The sequence below is a fragment of the Odocoileus virginianus genome, chromosome X (assembly GCF_023699985.2).
Source record: "Odocoileus virginianus isolate 20LAN1187 ecotype Illinois chromosome X, Ovbor_1.2, whole genome shotgun sequence".
Classification (NCBI taxonomy): Eukaryota; Metazoa; Chordata; class Mammalia; order Artiodactyla; family Cervidae; genus Odocoileus; species Odocoileus virginianus.
Genome location: NC_069708.1, coordinates 36547876 through 36564105, shown reverse-complemented (window position 1 = coordinate 36564105; position 16230 = coordinate 36547876). Strand labels below are relative to the sequence as shown.

The window sequence follows — 16230 nt, the reverse complement described above, 5'->3', positions numbered from 1 at the left end:
CTGCCACAATCAGTGCCCCCGACCCTGCAGCAGGCCACCACCGACCCACGCCTCTGCCAGAGACTCCTGGACACTCACGGGCAAGTCTGGGTCAGTCTCTTGTAGGGTCACTGCTCCTTTCTCCTGGGTCCTGGTGGGCACAAGGTTTTGTTTCTGCCATCCAAGTATCTGTTTTCCCAGTCCTGTGTAAGTTCTGGTGGCTATGTGGTGGGGTTAATGGTGACTTCCCCCAAGAGGGCTTTTGCCATACTGAGGTCTGCTGCACCCAGAGCCCCTGCCCCTGCAGCAGGCCACTGCTGACCCATACCTTCACAGGAGACATTCAAACACTCAAAGGCAAGCCTGGCTCAGTCTCTGTGGGGTCTCCTGGTGCATACAAGGTTTTGTTTGAGCCCTCTGAATGTCTCTGGTGGGTATGGAGTTTGATTTAAATGAAATTTTGCCCCTCCTACCCTTGCTGGGGCTTCTCCTTTACCCTTGGGTGTGGGGGATATTTTTTGGTGGGATCCAAAATTCTCCTGTTGATGGTTGTTCAGCAGCCAGTTGTAATTTGAGAGTTCTCACAGGAGAAGATGAGCACAGGTCCTTCTACTCTGCCACCTTGTAGTCATGAAATTAAAAGACATTGCTCCATGGAAGAAAAGCTATGGCCAAACTAGACAGCATATTAAAAAGCAGAGATATCACTTTGCCAACGAAGGTCTGTCTAGTCAAAGCTATGGTATTTGCAGTAGTCATGTATGGATGTGATTTTTGGACCATAAAGAAAGCTGAGTGCCAAATAATTGATGCTTTTGGAGTGTGGTGTTGGAGAGGACTCTTGAGAGTCCCTTGGACTGAAAGGAGATCCAACCAGTCCATCCTAAAGGAAATCGATGCTGAATATTCATTGGAAGGACTGTTGCTGAAGCTGAAGCTCCAATACTTTTGCCACCTGATGTGAAGAGCTGACTCATTTGAAAAGACCCTGATGCTGGGAAAGATTGAAGGTGGGAGGAGAAGGAGACAACAGAGGATGAGATGGTTGGATGGAATCACTGACTCGATGGACATGAGTTTGAGCAAGCTCTGGGAGTTGGTGAGGAACTAGGAAGCCTGGCGTGCTGCAGTCCATGGGGTTGCAAAGTCATACATGACTGAGGAACTGAATTGGATTGAACTGAGCACCTTTCGTGTGTGTGTGTGTTTGTTTGTTTTGTATCTGTATGTCTTCTGTGGAGAAATGTCTATTTAGATCTTCTGCCTGTTTTTTTTTTTTATTTATTTTTTATATTGAGTACACGAATAATTTGTAAATTGAAGAATAATCTCTTGTCAGTCATGTCATTTGCAAATATTTTCTCCCATTCTGTGGATCATCTTTTCATTTTCTTCATGGTTTCCCTTGCTGTGCAAAAGCTTTTGATTTAATTAGCTCCTACTTATTTATTTTTATTTTTATTTTCTGCACTCTAGGAGACAGACTGAAAAAGATATTGTTGTGACTTACATCAGTGTGTGTTCTGCCTAAGTTTTTCCCTAAGAGTTTTAAATATTCAGTCTTATATTTAGGTCTTTAATCCACTTTGATTTTATTCGTATGAATGGTTTTTAAAAATGTACTAATTTCATTTTTTAAAATGTAGCTGTTCAGTTTTCCCAGCACAAGATGTTGAAGAGACCATCTTTACTCCATTGTAGAGTCTTGCATCCTTTGTCAGACATTACTTGGCCATAAGTGTGTGGGTTTATCTCTGGATTTGTGATCACTTTCCATTGATCTATATTTCTGTTTTTCTGCCTGTACCATACTGCTTTGATGATGCTAGCTTTGCGGTGTAGTATAATCTGAAGTCAAGGAGCCTGATTCCTCCAGCTCCATTTTTCTTTCCCAAGATTTCTTTGACTATTCAAGATCTCTTGTGTTTCCATTCATGCTTATACTTTAAAGATTTTTTTTGTTGTTGTTGTTCAGTCACTAAATCATGTCCAATTTGTTATGATTCCGTGGGCTGCAATGCAACAAACTCCACTGTCCTTCACTATCTGCCAGAGTTTGCTCAATTTCATGTTCATTGAGTCAATGTTGCTATCTAATCACTTTATCCTCTGCCACTCCCTTCTCCTTTTGCCTTCAATCTTTCCCAGAATCAGGGTCTTTTCTAACAAATTGGCTCTTCACATCAAGTGGCCAAATTATTGGAGCTTTAGCTTCCTTATCAGTCCTTCCAATGAATATTCAGCACTGAATTCCTTTAGAATTTACTGGTTTGATGTCTTTGCTCTCCAAGGGACTCTCAAGGGTCTTCTCCAGCACCACAATTCAAAGGCATCAATTCTTTGGTGCTCAGCCTTTTGTTATGGTCCAACTCTCACATCCATACATGACTACTGGAAAAACCATAGCTTTGACTGTATGGATCTTTGTTGGCAAAGTGATTTCTCCGCTTTTTAATATACTGCCTAGGTTTGTCATAGCTTTTCTTAAAAGGAGCAAGCATCTTTTAATTTCAAAGTTGCAATCACCATCTGCAGTGACTTTGGAGTCCAAGAAAATAAAATCTATCACTGCTTCCACTTTTTCTCCTTTTATTTGTCCTGAAGTAATGAGACTGGATGTCATAATCTTAGTTTTTTGAATGTTGAGTTTTAATGTCATTTTCCCCCTTTTTTACCCTCATCAAGAGGTTCCTTAATTCCTCCTCACTTTCTGTTATTAGAGTGGTATCATCTGAAGTCATGGAGATTGAATTTTCCAACTCCTAGGTTGTTGATATTTCTGAGGTTGTTGATATTTCTCCTGGCAATCTTGATTCCAGCTTGTGATTCATTCAGCCCAGCACTTCACATGATATGTTCTGCATATAAGTTAAAAAAAAGAAGGGTGATAACATACAGCCTTGTCATACTCCTGTCCCAATTTTGAACCAGTTAATTGTTCCATGTACAATTCTAACTGTTGCTTCTTGACCCACATACAACATTCTCAAGAGACAAGTTAGGTGGTCTGGTATTCCCATCTATTTGAGAATTTTTCACAATTTGTTGTGATCTACACAGTCTAAGGCTTTAGCATAGTCAATGAAGCATATGTAGATTTTTTCCTGAAATTCCATTGCTTTCTCTATGATCCATCAAATGTTTGAAATTTGCTCTCTGTTTCCTCTGCCTTTCCTAAACCAAGCTTGTACATCTGGAAGTTCTTGGTTCATAGACTGCTGAAGCCAGCTTGAAGGATTTTGACCATAACCTTACCAGCATGTGAAATGAGTGCAATTGTCTTGTAGTTTGGACATTCCTTTTTGGTTTTAATTCTGTGAAAAATGCCTTTGGTAATTTGGTAGGGATTGTATTGACTCTGTAGATTGCTTTCTGTAGTATACTCATTTTGACAATATTGATTCTTCGATCAAGAGCATGGTGCATGCGTGCGTGCTAAGTCACTTCAGTCGTGTCTGACTATGACCCAGTGGACTGTAGCCTGCCAGGCTCCTCTGTCTATCAGGGTTTTCCAGGTAAGTATATTGGAAGAGGTTGCCACGCCCTCTTCCAAGGGATTTTCCAGACCCAGGGATCGAACCCATGTCTCCTGTGGCTTCCCCATTGCAGGTGAATTCTTTACCACTGAGCCATCATGGAAGCCCAAGAATATGGTACCTCGTTCCAATTTTTGTGTCATCTTTGATTTTTTTAATCAGCATCTTATAACTTTCAGAGTACAGGTTTTTTTTTTTTTTTTGTCTCCTAAGGTTGGTTTATTTCTAGTTATTTTATTCTTTTTGAGGCTATGTAAAACGGAATTGTTTTTTAAATTTCTCTTTCTAATTTTTCATTGATAGTGTATAGAAATACAAAAGATTTCTCTATTTTTTGTATCCTGTAACTTTGCCCAATTCATTGATGAACTCTAGCAGTTTTCTGATAGGATCTTTATGATCTTCCATGTATAATATTATAACATCTACAAACAGTGACAGTTACCCTTCTTCTTTTCCAATTTAGATTATTTTATTTCTTTTTCTTCTCTGATTGTTGAGGCTAGGACTTCCAAAATTATGTTGAATAAAAGTGGTGAGATCAGATATTCTTGTCTTGTTCCTAATTTTAGAGTAAATACTTTCTGCTTTTCACCCTTGAGCATGTTAGCTGTAGATAATTATTATTATGTTTAGGTATTTGCTCTCTATGCCCACTTTCTGGAGGGTCTATTTTTGTTTTATCATAAATGTGTGTTGAATTTTGTCAGAAGTTTTCCTGCATCTATTGAGATGTTCATACGATTTTTATTCTTCAATTTGTTGATGTGGTATATCAAATTGATTGGTTTGCAAATACTGAAAAATCTTTGCATCCCTGGAATAAATCTCTCATGATTATGGTGTATGATCCTTTGAATGTATTATTGAATTTGTTTTGTAGTGTTTTGTTGAGGATTTTTGCATCTATGCTCATCAGTAATATTTGCCTGTAAATTTTCTTTTTTATTATCATTGTTCACTTGCAATCTTCACAGGGTTAGAGTAATGACTCCCACAGAGCAACCTACAATGATGGGGGGATTCTTGTTGTCCCATTCATGTTCTCTTCTCCTTTGAGTAATCTGTGATTCAGGGGAGAACTCTCCATGTTGTCTCTGTTCGCCTAGTGGATGGGGAAGGTAGTCAGTTTGTAACTGCTTCTCTTAGCCCTTCTAATGTAGTCTGTCTCAGTCTCTGTGGTGCTTTAGCCTCACGTTCATATTCTGAGGTTCATTTATTGGTGTGTCTTTCTAGAAAATGTGTTAGTCCTTCTTGTGAAGGAGAACAAAGTCGGGAACAACCTATGTTGCCATCTTGGTGATGCCACTCCCCTGTCTATTTTTTTAAGTTGTTTAAAGTGAGAAGCCCAATCTCCTCTGGAGAAGGGAATGGCTATCCTCTCCAGTGTTCTTGCCTGGGGAATTCCATGGACAGAGAAGCCTGGTGGGCTACAGTCCATGGGATTGCAAGAGTCAGACATAACTGGGTGACAACACTCACTTTCAAGGTGGGAGGGAAACTCACTCTTGCTACTTTATTATGAGGAAGTAGAAGCCCATGTTTAATATTTGAACTACTAATTCCATTTCTAAAATATATCAAAAATATACATAAAAATTTGAAAGTACTTTCACACATAAAGTTGTCTATTGTTATGAAGCACAAGGGGAATGTAGAAGTAAATAAAGAACATCCACATAGTGGACTACCAAATAAATGCAAAAGAAGTGAGGAAAACATCTGTATTTTTCCTGGAACTATCTTCAGGATATATTGTTAAGTGAAAAAATGTGAGATTAGAGTTTAGTTATATACTGCCTTCTGTAAATACAGGGGGTATAAATATCAGTTCATGTTTTCAATATGTAACAATTAAAGAGTAAACAAAAAGCTAATACAAGCATTTATCCATGGGAGAGAGACAATAGTGTGCAATATAGAGGGGTAGAAATGAGATTTTGGAATGAACTATGTTGCATCAATTTTATTTTGCAACAATACAAAATTTTTACATAATTAAAAATAAAATTTAAAAAGCAATCCGTAGAAATTGCAAATTAAATGTGGCAAATAATCTTAACTGCATATTATATATATCTACTACACACAGCAATCTCTTTTCACTTCTCCATCATCTTAGTCACACCCTGACAGATCTGCTATGTCACTTAACTATAATGACATCTTTACAAATAAAACAAACAAAAAATCTTTATAATAACTATGGCACAACCACACAGAGAAAACAATTGCTTCAACTGACTGTAGTTAAAAAAAAATTATTGATGACCTAAATAAATATGTCCAGCAAGAAGATCCATAAACACAATGTTATTTAAATAATTTTAATTGCATTTTCCTGATGATCATTGTGTTTGGTCACCTGTCTATTTTGTTTATTGGGAATTTGAATATCTTCTTTTGTGAGGCGCATATTCAAGTATTTTGCACATCTTTATTGTAGGGGTTTCATTTTTTTCTTATAGATTTGTAGGATCTCTCTATGTAGTCTAGATCCAATCCTTTTTCATTACTAAAATAGAAAGCATCTTCTTGCTGCCTGTGGCTTACTCTTCCACTCACTTTATGTAGCATATGATGGAAGAAATTATTAATCTTAATGTAGTCACATTTGCCAAGTTTTGAAACTTACTGCCAGCAATAGTTTTTGCTGTTTAAGAAATCTTTACCTACTTCATATCATGATATTTCATATTTTCTCCTAAATAGTATTGCCTTACCTTTCATATATAGGTCTGTGTGTGAGTGTGCACTCAGTCATGTCTGACTCTCTGCGACCCCATGGACTGTAGCCCACCAGGCTCCTTTGTCCATGGAATTTTCCAGGCAAGAATGCTAGAATGGGTTGCCATATTCTGCTTCAGGAAATTTTTCTTAACCCAGGGATTGAACCCATGTCTCTTGCATCTCCTGCATTGGCAGGTGGGTTCTTTACCAATTGATCCCCTGGGAACAGTCCATATGAAATTCATTTCATATATATCTACATTTTAAAATCAATTTATTTTAATATTTTCATATAGACTTCTAGCAAACACAAGTCTAAGACCAGGTGGTTTTACAGTGGATTTCTACCAGATATACAGAAAACTAATGCCTATCCTTCTGAAGCTATTACAAAAAATTTAAGAGGAGGAATATTCCAAATTAATTCTACAAGGCATTATCCTGACACAAAACCAAAGATACTGTAGAAAAGAAAATGAGAAGCCAATATCTCTGATAAAAATAGATGCAAATATTTTCAAGAAAGTGCTAGCAAACCAAATCCGCCAATATATAAAATAAGGTCAAACACTTTGATCAAACTGGATTCATTCCAGGGTTACAAAAATAGTGTGACATTTTAAAAGCAAATCAACAAGTGTGATGTAATAAATTAACAAAAGGTAGAATAAAAATCACATTATCATCTCAAAAGACACAGTAAACGCACTGGACAAAATTTAACATACATTTATGATAAAAAATGCTCATTGAAGCGTGTAGAGAGGAGATATCTCAACATAATAAAAGTCATTTATGATAAACTGAAAGACAACATCATATTCAACAATGAAAAGATGCAATACTTCCCACTAGATTCAAGAACAAAACAAAAACACCCACTCTAAACACTTCTAGGGAAATTAAAATGGAGGTAGTCTTGTTCAGATTTCAGAAGCAGGAGAGCGGGCCTCAGACCTTTCTTCTGACCTGCCTGGACATTGCCAGGATCCCATGCCTCCTGTAAGCACAGCAAGGCAAGGAACACTTTAGATAAGATAAGGAGTGTGTCTTGGAGTTCTTGAGCCCATAGAGGTCTGGCCCACTACTCAGGGCTTAATAAAATCCTATGACTCACAAGATAAGGCAAACAACATTGTAACAAGATTAAAGTAAAACTGGAGCTGCATCTTTGCCTGAAAACTGATAATGATATCAATTTGTGACCTGAGATTATAAGTGGGAACCCCTGGAAATGCAATTTGAAGTTTCATCTGTGTAGTAGACACATAGCCTGGGACGTTTTCCCAATTGGGACTCCAGATTGCTGTTAATCTGGATGTTGATTGGCCCAATTTGGTGATATATGTACTGTTAACTCTTTTCTATTGTTTCTATTCCTCTTCCTTTAATGATCATATATTGAAATTAAGTCAACAAATCATCTACTAAATTTTGAAATTGTTTATTGTGTGTAACAAGTGGTTTCTTTTGGTAATGATTCATTTATTTATTTTTTTGGCTGCACCAGGCTCCTCTCCAGTGGCAGTGTGGCTTGTTCCTGGCCAGCCTCCACCTCCACCACTGCCACTGCCTTGACGCAGAATGCCAGGAGTGCTTTGAACAGTGGGCCACATTGATGCTCCCCGTTGTCAGGATGTGGAGCCAGGCTCCTAGGCCAGGGCTGTGGAAAGGGCATGGTGGCCAGCTGACTGGGCCTTCCCAGGTGATATGAGGAGAGGCCAGACTGCCCCATCTCCACCGGTCTGCATCAACCTGCCCAGCTTCTGTTAATGAATTTTTCGAATGTGAAACAAAAGTAAAACTCTTGCAAACACTCTTTAAAATAGCATTGTAAGTAATAGCCACAGCAATCAGACAAGAGAAAGAAATAAAATGAATCCAAATTGGAAGCCAAAACTCTTAACTATTAGGAGATGACATAATACTTTGTATAGAGAACCCTAAAGCCTCCAGCAAATTGAACAGAATGCAGAGCCCAGAAGTACCCATGCACCAATGGTCAACTAATCCATGACAAAATAGGCAAGAATATAAAATGGAAAAAAGAGTGTCCTTCAACACGTGGTGTTAAAAAAACCTGGACATCGGAGCGAGGGAGACACCAAGCTGAGCTCCGGAGGCTACTGCCGCTGCTGTGGAGAGCGAGAGCCAAGGAACATGTGAGAGACCCAGCGCCCGTGCACTGGCCGCCGCCAAGACCTCTGCTCTAACCTGGGTCAGCGAGAGCTGTGGCCACCCCTCCCCTCCCCCCCTCACCTTCCCGGTGACTGAGCCAGATCCTGTGGCTAGAGGGCAGGGAAGTGGCTACCTTGGGCCGGGACTAGTCAGCTGCTCCGAGGTGAGAGGACGCTGAGGAGGGGACAGAGCTTCTGTTCCTGCCAGGGTGTGGGGCGAGGGACTCCCAAGGTGGAGGGAGGGGGTCCCAGCCACAGTGACAGATGCGGGAGCCGGGAGCAGGGAAGGCACCGAGAGGAGCCAGCCGGATCCCCCACCACGCCGCCGCTCAGCTCGCTGTCTCTCTCGCCCCGATGTCCAGGTGGTTGTTGTTTTAACACCACAGGGACACTTTTTCCATTATATATTATATATTCTTGCCTACTTTGCCATGGATTAGTTGACCATTGGTACATGGGTACTTCTGGGCTCTGTAGTCTGTTCAACTGATCTATACATTTGCTTTTGTGCCATGCTTTTTTTGTACGATGCTTTTTTTTTTTTTTACCGTGCTTTTTTTGATTACTAGAGATTTGTTTTATATTCTGCAGTCCAGGAGGGTTATAACTCCAACTTTCTCCCCTTTTCTCAAGTTCATTTTGCAGTTCTGTGTCTTTTGTAGTTCCATCTGAATTTTAGGATTATTTGTTATACTTCTGTGAAAAATGTCATGGATATTTTGATAGGGCTTCCATTAAATCAGTAGATTACTTCGGGTAGTATGAACACTTTAAAAACATGAATCCTTCCATTCCAAGAACATTGGATGTCTTTCCATTTCATTATAGAATCTTCAAATTCCTTCATCAATTTTCTATACTGTTCAGAGTATAGGTCTTTCACCTCCTTAGGGAACTCATTTTTTTGTTGTTTCATTCTTTCTGATGCTATGCAGGTGGCCCTAACATCTAGCCCCCAGAATGTAGGAGCTGAGGCTCCAAGCCAGGCAAACGCCCCCCGCTGGGGGTGGGGGGGGTGATCCCCGATGTGAAGCGGTGTCTGGGATGGCTGGGACAGCAGGACCGGCGCCGCAGTCCTTTCCTTCCCTCCCCCCTGCCCTCTGCCCCCTTGGGGGTCTTCTTTCTCGGCCAGTCTCTGGACTTCTGGCTTTTCTGTTTGACTCAGGGAGGAGTTCTTAGAGCCCCCTCCCTGCCCCAGCCCCGAGGGTGGCGGTGCCGGGGTGGGTGGGGGGAGAGGGACGGGAAGGGGTGGGGGGGGGAGGCCACAGCCTCCACTCAGAAGAAATGTTATAAAACAAAAATCTGGAGCCTCCCAAACGTGACTGTCAGGGAGAGTGTCCTGGGAAGGGCAGAAGACCCAGCTTGAAGAGACCTAGGAAGAGGAAAAGAGGAAGTAAGGGGGGCCGCAGCCGCCTCTGCGGAAGAGACTTGGGTGGCCTGGCTTGGTGATCCCAGCCCCGCTTCTTGCTCAGTAATGCACGGGAGCTGCCACGCTGCCGCCTCAGCCCCAAGGAGGACAGGAAGCACCACTTTCTCAGCGCCACCGGTTCTTCTCTAAAGTGGAGTCTCAACCATCAGTGAGATATATAAAAGACTATCAAATATTTGGAATACTTCCTTAGGATAAATTGCCAGAAGTGGGCTAGAGGATTGTGAAAACCTTTGCATCTTCTGATAGCCTAGCCAAGGTCCAAGAAGTAGCAAGCTGGCTTTTGGAAATGAATCAGGAACTGTTCTCTGTGGGCAGCAAAAGACGACAAACTGGAGGCTCTCTGAGAGGAAACCCTTCCTCAAGCCAGGCAGATGAGGAGCAGATGAATCATGTGGTGGAACAGCAGCAGCAGCAGCAGCTCAGATACCAAGAGGCAGAGCACACTGTGAGGAATGGTGAAGTCATTGGAGTAGAACCTAGACCTGGACACCAAAATGATTCTCAGCAAGGACAGTTGGAAGAAAACAACAACTGGTTTATTTTGGTAGATGAGGACTCCTCCAGAAACCAGGAAGGACAGGAGGAAGAGGAAGAACATGCTGGTGAACAAGAGGAGGAGGATGCGGAGGAAGAAGAAATGGACCAGGAGAGTGATGATTTTTATCAGTCTAATGACAGCAGCAGGGAAGATGAACATACACATAGTAACAGTGTCACAAACTCTAATAGTATTGTGGACCTGCCTATTCACCAACTCTCCTCCCGGTTCTATACAAAGACAACAAAATTGAAAAGAAAGTTGGACCATGGTTCTGAGATCTGCCTTTTTTCTTTGGGAAAGCAACCATGCAAAGTCTCAGGATATACAAGTACCACTGGGCTTGTACCATGTTCAGTGACACCAACAACTTTTGGAGACCTGAGAGCAGCCAACGGCCAAGGGCAACAACGACATGGAATTACATCTGTGCAACCACCTATAGGCCCCCAGGAATGGTTGAAAATGTTTCAGAGCTGGAGTGGACCAGAGAAATTGCTCGCTTTAGATGAACTTATTGATAGCTGTGAACCAACCCAGGTAAAATATACAATGCAAGTGATAGAATTCCAGTTTCAATGAGACTTCATTTCCTTGCTTCCTAAAGAGCTGGCACTTTATGTGCTTTGATTCCTGGAACCTAAAGACCTGCTACAAGCAGCTCAGACTTGTCTTTACTGGAGAATATTGGCTTAAGACAACCTTCTCTGGAGAGAAAAATGCAAAGAAAAGGGTACTGATGAACCATTGCACATCAAGAGAAGAAAAGTAATAAAATCAAGTTTCATTCATAGTCCATGGAAAAGTGCATACATCAGACAGTGCAGAATTGATACTAACTGGAGGCGAGGAGAACTCAAGTCTCCTAAGGTGCAGAAAGGACATGATGATCACGTGATAACATGCTTATGGTTTTGTGGTAAGTGAATAGTTAGTGGTTCTGATGACAACACTTTAAAAGTTTGGTAAGTAGTCACAGGCAAATGTCTGAGGACATTAGTGGGACACAGAGGTGGGGTATGGTCATTACATATGAAAGAAAATATCATCATTAGTGGGTCTACAGATTGGACTCTCAAAGTATGGAATGCAGACATGGGAGATGTATACACACCTTATAGTCATACTTCTACTGTGCATTGTATGCATCTCCATGAAAAAAAGAGTTGCTAATGGCTCTTGAAATGCCTCCCTTAGGGTTTGGAATATTGAGACAGGCCAGTGTTTACATGTGTTGATGGGTCATGTAGCAGCAGTCCGCTGTGTTCCATATGATGGCAGAAGGGTTTTGAATGGAGTATATGACTTCATGTTGAAGGTGTGGGGCCCAGAGACATCACATTGCCAACAAAGGTCCGTCTAGTCAAGGCTCTGGTTTTTCCAGTAGTCATGTATGGGTGTGAGAGCTAGACTATAAAGAAAGCTGAGAACTGAAGAATTGATGCTTTTGAACTGTGGTGTTAGAGAAGACTCTTGAGAGTCCCTGGGACTGCAAGGAGATCCAACCAATCCATCCTAAAGGAAATCAGTGCTGAATATTCATTGGAAGGACTGATGCTGAGCTGAAATTACAATACTTTGGCCACTGGATGCAAATAACTGACTCATTTGAAAAGACCCTGATTCTGGGAAAGATTGAAGGTGGGAGGAGAAGGGGACACAGAGGATGAGATGGTTGGATGGCATCACTGACTCAATGGACATGAGTTTGAGTAAACTCCAGGAGTTGGTGTTGGACTGGGAGACGTGGCGTGCTGCAGTCCATGGGGTTGCAAAGAGTTGGACATGACTGAGCGACTGAACTGAACTGATTTCTAGGAATATCACTGGACCTGTTGTGGGCAGTGTGAGATCAGCTCAGATTAAGATTTGGCCTTACTCCGATTGGTACTTGATTCCAGAGTCAATAGTCCACAGTCTCAGGCTAATTGTGGGGATGTAATCTGCTGCACCTGTGGCTGCTGGAGTCCATTCCCTTCTTCTTCTTTGTTCCCACAACCCCTGGTATTCTGCTTTGGTTTTGTGCCTGCCTCTGTTTGTAGGGTACCTTCTGGTTTCTCTTCACTGCCCAGACAAGGGATGAGGCTTGTTAGAGCTAATTTACTCAGTCAAGTGGGGAGAGGTGTTATGACAGCCACAACTAGGATGTACTAGGGACTGCATTTTGATCTCTGGTTCCTCTGCCTTTTCTAAAACCAGCTTGAACATCTGGAAGTTCTCGGTTCACATATTGCTGAAGCCTGGCTTGGAGATTTTTGAGCATTACTTTACTAGCGTGTAAGATGAGTGCAACTGTGCAGTAGTTTGAGCATTCTTTGGGATTGCTTTTCTTAGGGATTGGAACGAAAATGGACCTTTTCCAGTCCTGTGGCCACTGCTGAGTTTTCCAAATTTGCTGGCATATTGAGTGAAGCACTTTCACAGCATCATCTTTCAGGATTTGAAATAGCTCAACTGGAATTCCATCACATCCACTAGCTTTGTTCATAGTGATGCTTTCTAAGGCCCACTTGACTTCACATTCTAGGATGTCTGGCTCTAGGTGAGTGATCACACCATTGGGATTATCTGGCTCGTGAAGATCGTTTTTGTATAGTTCTTCTGTGTTTTCTTGTCACCTCTTCCTAATATCTTCTCCTTCTGTTAGGTCCATACCATTTATGTCCTTTATCAAGCCCATCTTGGCATGAAATATTCCCTTCGTACTTCTAATTTTCTTGAAGAGATCTCTGGTCTTTCCCATTCTGTTGTTTTCCTCTATTTCTTTGCATTGATCCCCGAGGAAGTCTTTCTTATCTCTCCTTGCTATTTTTTGGGACTCTGCATTCAAATGGGAATATCTTTCCTTTTCTCCTTTGCTTTTTGCTTCTCTTCTTTTCACAGCTATTTGTAAGGCCTCCTCAGACAACCATTTTGCCTCTGCATTTCTTTTCCATGGGGATGGTCTTGATCCCTGTCTCCTGCATAATGTCATGAACCTCCATCCGTAGTTCATCAGGCTCTCTGTCTATCAGATCTAGTCCCTTAAATCTATTGCTCACTTCCACTGTATAGTCATAAGGGATGTGATTTAGGTCATACCTAAATGGTCTAGTGTTTATCCCTACTATCTTCAGTTTAAGTCTGAATTTGGCAATACGGAGTTCATGATCTGAGTCACAGTCAGCTCCCGGTCTTGTTTTTGCTGACTATACAGAGCTTCTCCATCTTTGGCTGCAAAGAATATAATCAATCTGATTTCGGTGTTGACCATCTGGTGATGTCCATGTGTAGAGTCTTCTCGTGTTGTTGGAAGAGGGTGTTTGCTGTGATCAGTGTGTTCTCTTGACAAAACTCTATTAGCCTTTGCCCTGCTTCATTCTGTACTCCAAGGCCAAATTTGCCTATTATTCCAGGTGTTTCTTGACTTCCTACTTTTGCATTCCAGTCCCTATAATGAAAAGGACATATTTCTTGGGTGTTAGTTCTAAAAGGTCTTGTAGGTCTTCATAGAACCATTCAACTTCAGCTTCTTCAGCATTACTGGTTGGGGCATAGGCTTGGATTACCATGATATTGAATGGTTTGCCTTGAAACAACAGAGATCATTCTGTCATTTTTGAGATTGCATCCAAGTACTGCATTTTGGACTCTTTTGTTGACCATGATGGCTACTCCATTTCTTCTAAGGGATTCCTGCCCACTGTAGTAGATATAATGGTCATCTGAGTTAAATTCACCCATTCCAGTCCATTTGAGTTCGCTGATTCCTAGAGTGTCAACATTCACTTTTGCCATCTCCTGTTTGACCTCTTCCAATTTGCCTTGATTCATGGACCTAACATTCCAGGTTCCTATGCAATGTTGCTCTTTACAGCATCGGACCTTGCTTCTATCACCAGTCACATCCACAACTCGGTGTTGTTTTTGCTTTGGCTCCATCCCTTCATTCTTTCTGGAGTTATTTCTCCTCTGAACTCCAGTAACATATTGGGCACCTACCCACCTGGGGAGTTACTCTCAGTATCCTATCATTTTTCCTCCTCATACTGTTCATGGGGTTCTCAAGGCAAGAATACTGAAGTGGTTTGCCATTCCCTTCTCCAGTGGACCACATTGTGTCAGACCTTTCCACCATGACCTGACCATCTTGGGTGGCCCCAAGATTAAATTTCCAATATCCACTGGATCATGGAAAAAGCAAGAGAGTTCCAGAAAAAAAAAAATCTATTTTTGCTTTATTGACTACGCCAAAGCCTTTGACTGTGGACCACAATAAACTGTGTAAAATTCTGAAAGAGATGGGAATACCAGACCACCTGACCTGCCTCTTGAGAAACGTATATGCAGGTTAGGAAGCAACAGTTAAAACTGGACATGGAACCATAGACTGTTTCCACATAGGAAAAGGAGCATGTCAAGGCTGTATATTGTCACCCTGCTTATTTAACTTATATGCAGAGTACATCATGAGTAATGCTGGGCTGAAAGAAGCACAAGCTGGAATCAAGATTGCCGGGAGAAATACCAATAACCTCAGATATGCAAATAACACCACACTTATGGCAGAAAGTGAAGAGGAACTAAAAAGCCTCTTGATGAAAGTGAAAGAGGAGAGTGAAAAAGTTGGCTGAAAGTTCAACATTCAGAAAACTAAGATCATGGCATCTGGTCCCATGGGAAATAGATGGGGAGACAGTGGAAACAGTGTCAGACTTTATTTTTTGGGGGCTCCAAAATGACTGCAGATGGTGACTGCAGCCATGAAATTAAAAGACGCTTACTCCTTGGAAGGAAAGTTATGACCAACCTAGACAGCATATCAAAAAGCAGAGACATTACTTTGTCAACAAAGGTCCATCTGGTCAAGGCTATGGTTTTTCCAGTGGTCATGTGTGGATGTGAGAGTTGGACTGTGAAGAAAGCTGAACACCAAAAAATTGATGCTTTTGAACTGTGGTGTTGGAGAAGACTCTTGAGAATCCCTTGGACTGTGGGGAGATCCAACCAGTCCATCCTAAAGGAGATCAGTCCTGGGTGTTCATTAGAAGGACTGATGCTGAAGATGAAACTCCAGTACTTTGGCCACCTCATGCAAAGAGTTGACTCATTGGAAGAGACCCCAATGCTGGGAGGGATTGGGGGCAGGAGGAGAAGGGGACAACAGAGGATGAGATGGCTGGATGGCATCACCTACTCGATGGGCATGGGTTTGGGTAGACTCTGGGAATTGGTGGTGGACAGGGAGGCCTGGCGTGCTGCAATTCATGGGGTCACAAAGAGTCATATGTGACTGATCGACTGAACTGAACTGAGGGACTGCATATGGCATTAGATACCTGCCAGATTTATTTACAGTCTGAAGGAGGTTGTGCACTTCCCTCAGGGAACTGGCCTAGACTCATGAGTCCCTAGGTTGATCCAAGCTGATAAGGCTCCTAGCAAGGTGTGAGCCCTGTGCCCACTCACAGCTTGGTGGCAACTGCCACCTCTGTAGTCAGGACTGTAGTGTTGGCATTTTGCCCACTGCCTCACGTACTCTCCATGGGTTTGGCAATGACTACTGGCTTATGTTTCCCCATCTGAAATAGTAAACTGTAGTTGAATCTAGCCCCACCACTGGTGCTCCTGCCGGCTTTTTTGGCCACCACTGGGGGCACAGCCACTCTTTGCAAGCATGTGGTGTTAGAATGTACCAGCAGCAATTATCTCTTGCCTCTATGGGAGGTCCAGGCTTTTCTCTGGATTCCTTCAGCTGTGTCATGCTAGCCCCCTGAGTATCTTCGTTAAAGTCAACTGCAGTCCGCTACCTGGGCCTAACCCCCAAAACCTGAGCTTGAGCACCCAGCTCCCACTCAC

General features: G+C 42.0%; 1 pseudogene; it reads left to right on the top strand.

Annotated features, from left to right (window-relative positions):
- The first annotated feature begins 10083 nt into the window (after positions 1-10083).
- Positions 10084-11755, top strand: LOC139033146 (F-box/WD repeat-containing protein 7 pseudogene; annotated as a pseudogene).
- The last annotated feature ends 4475 nt before the right edge of the window (positions 11756-16230 follow it).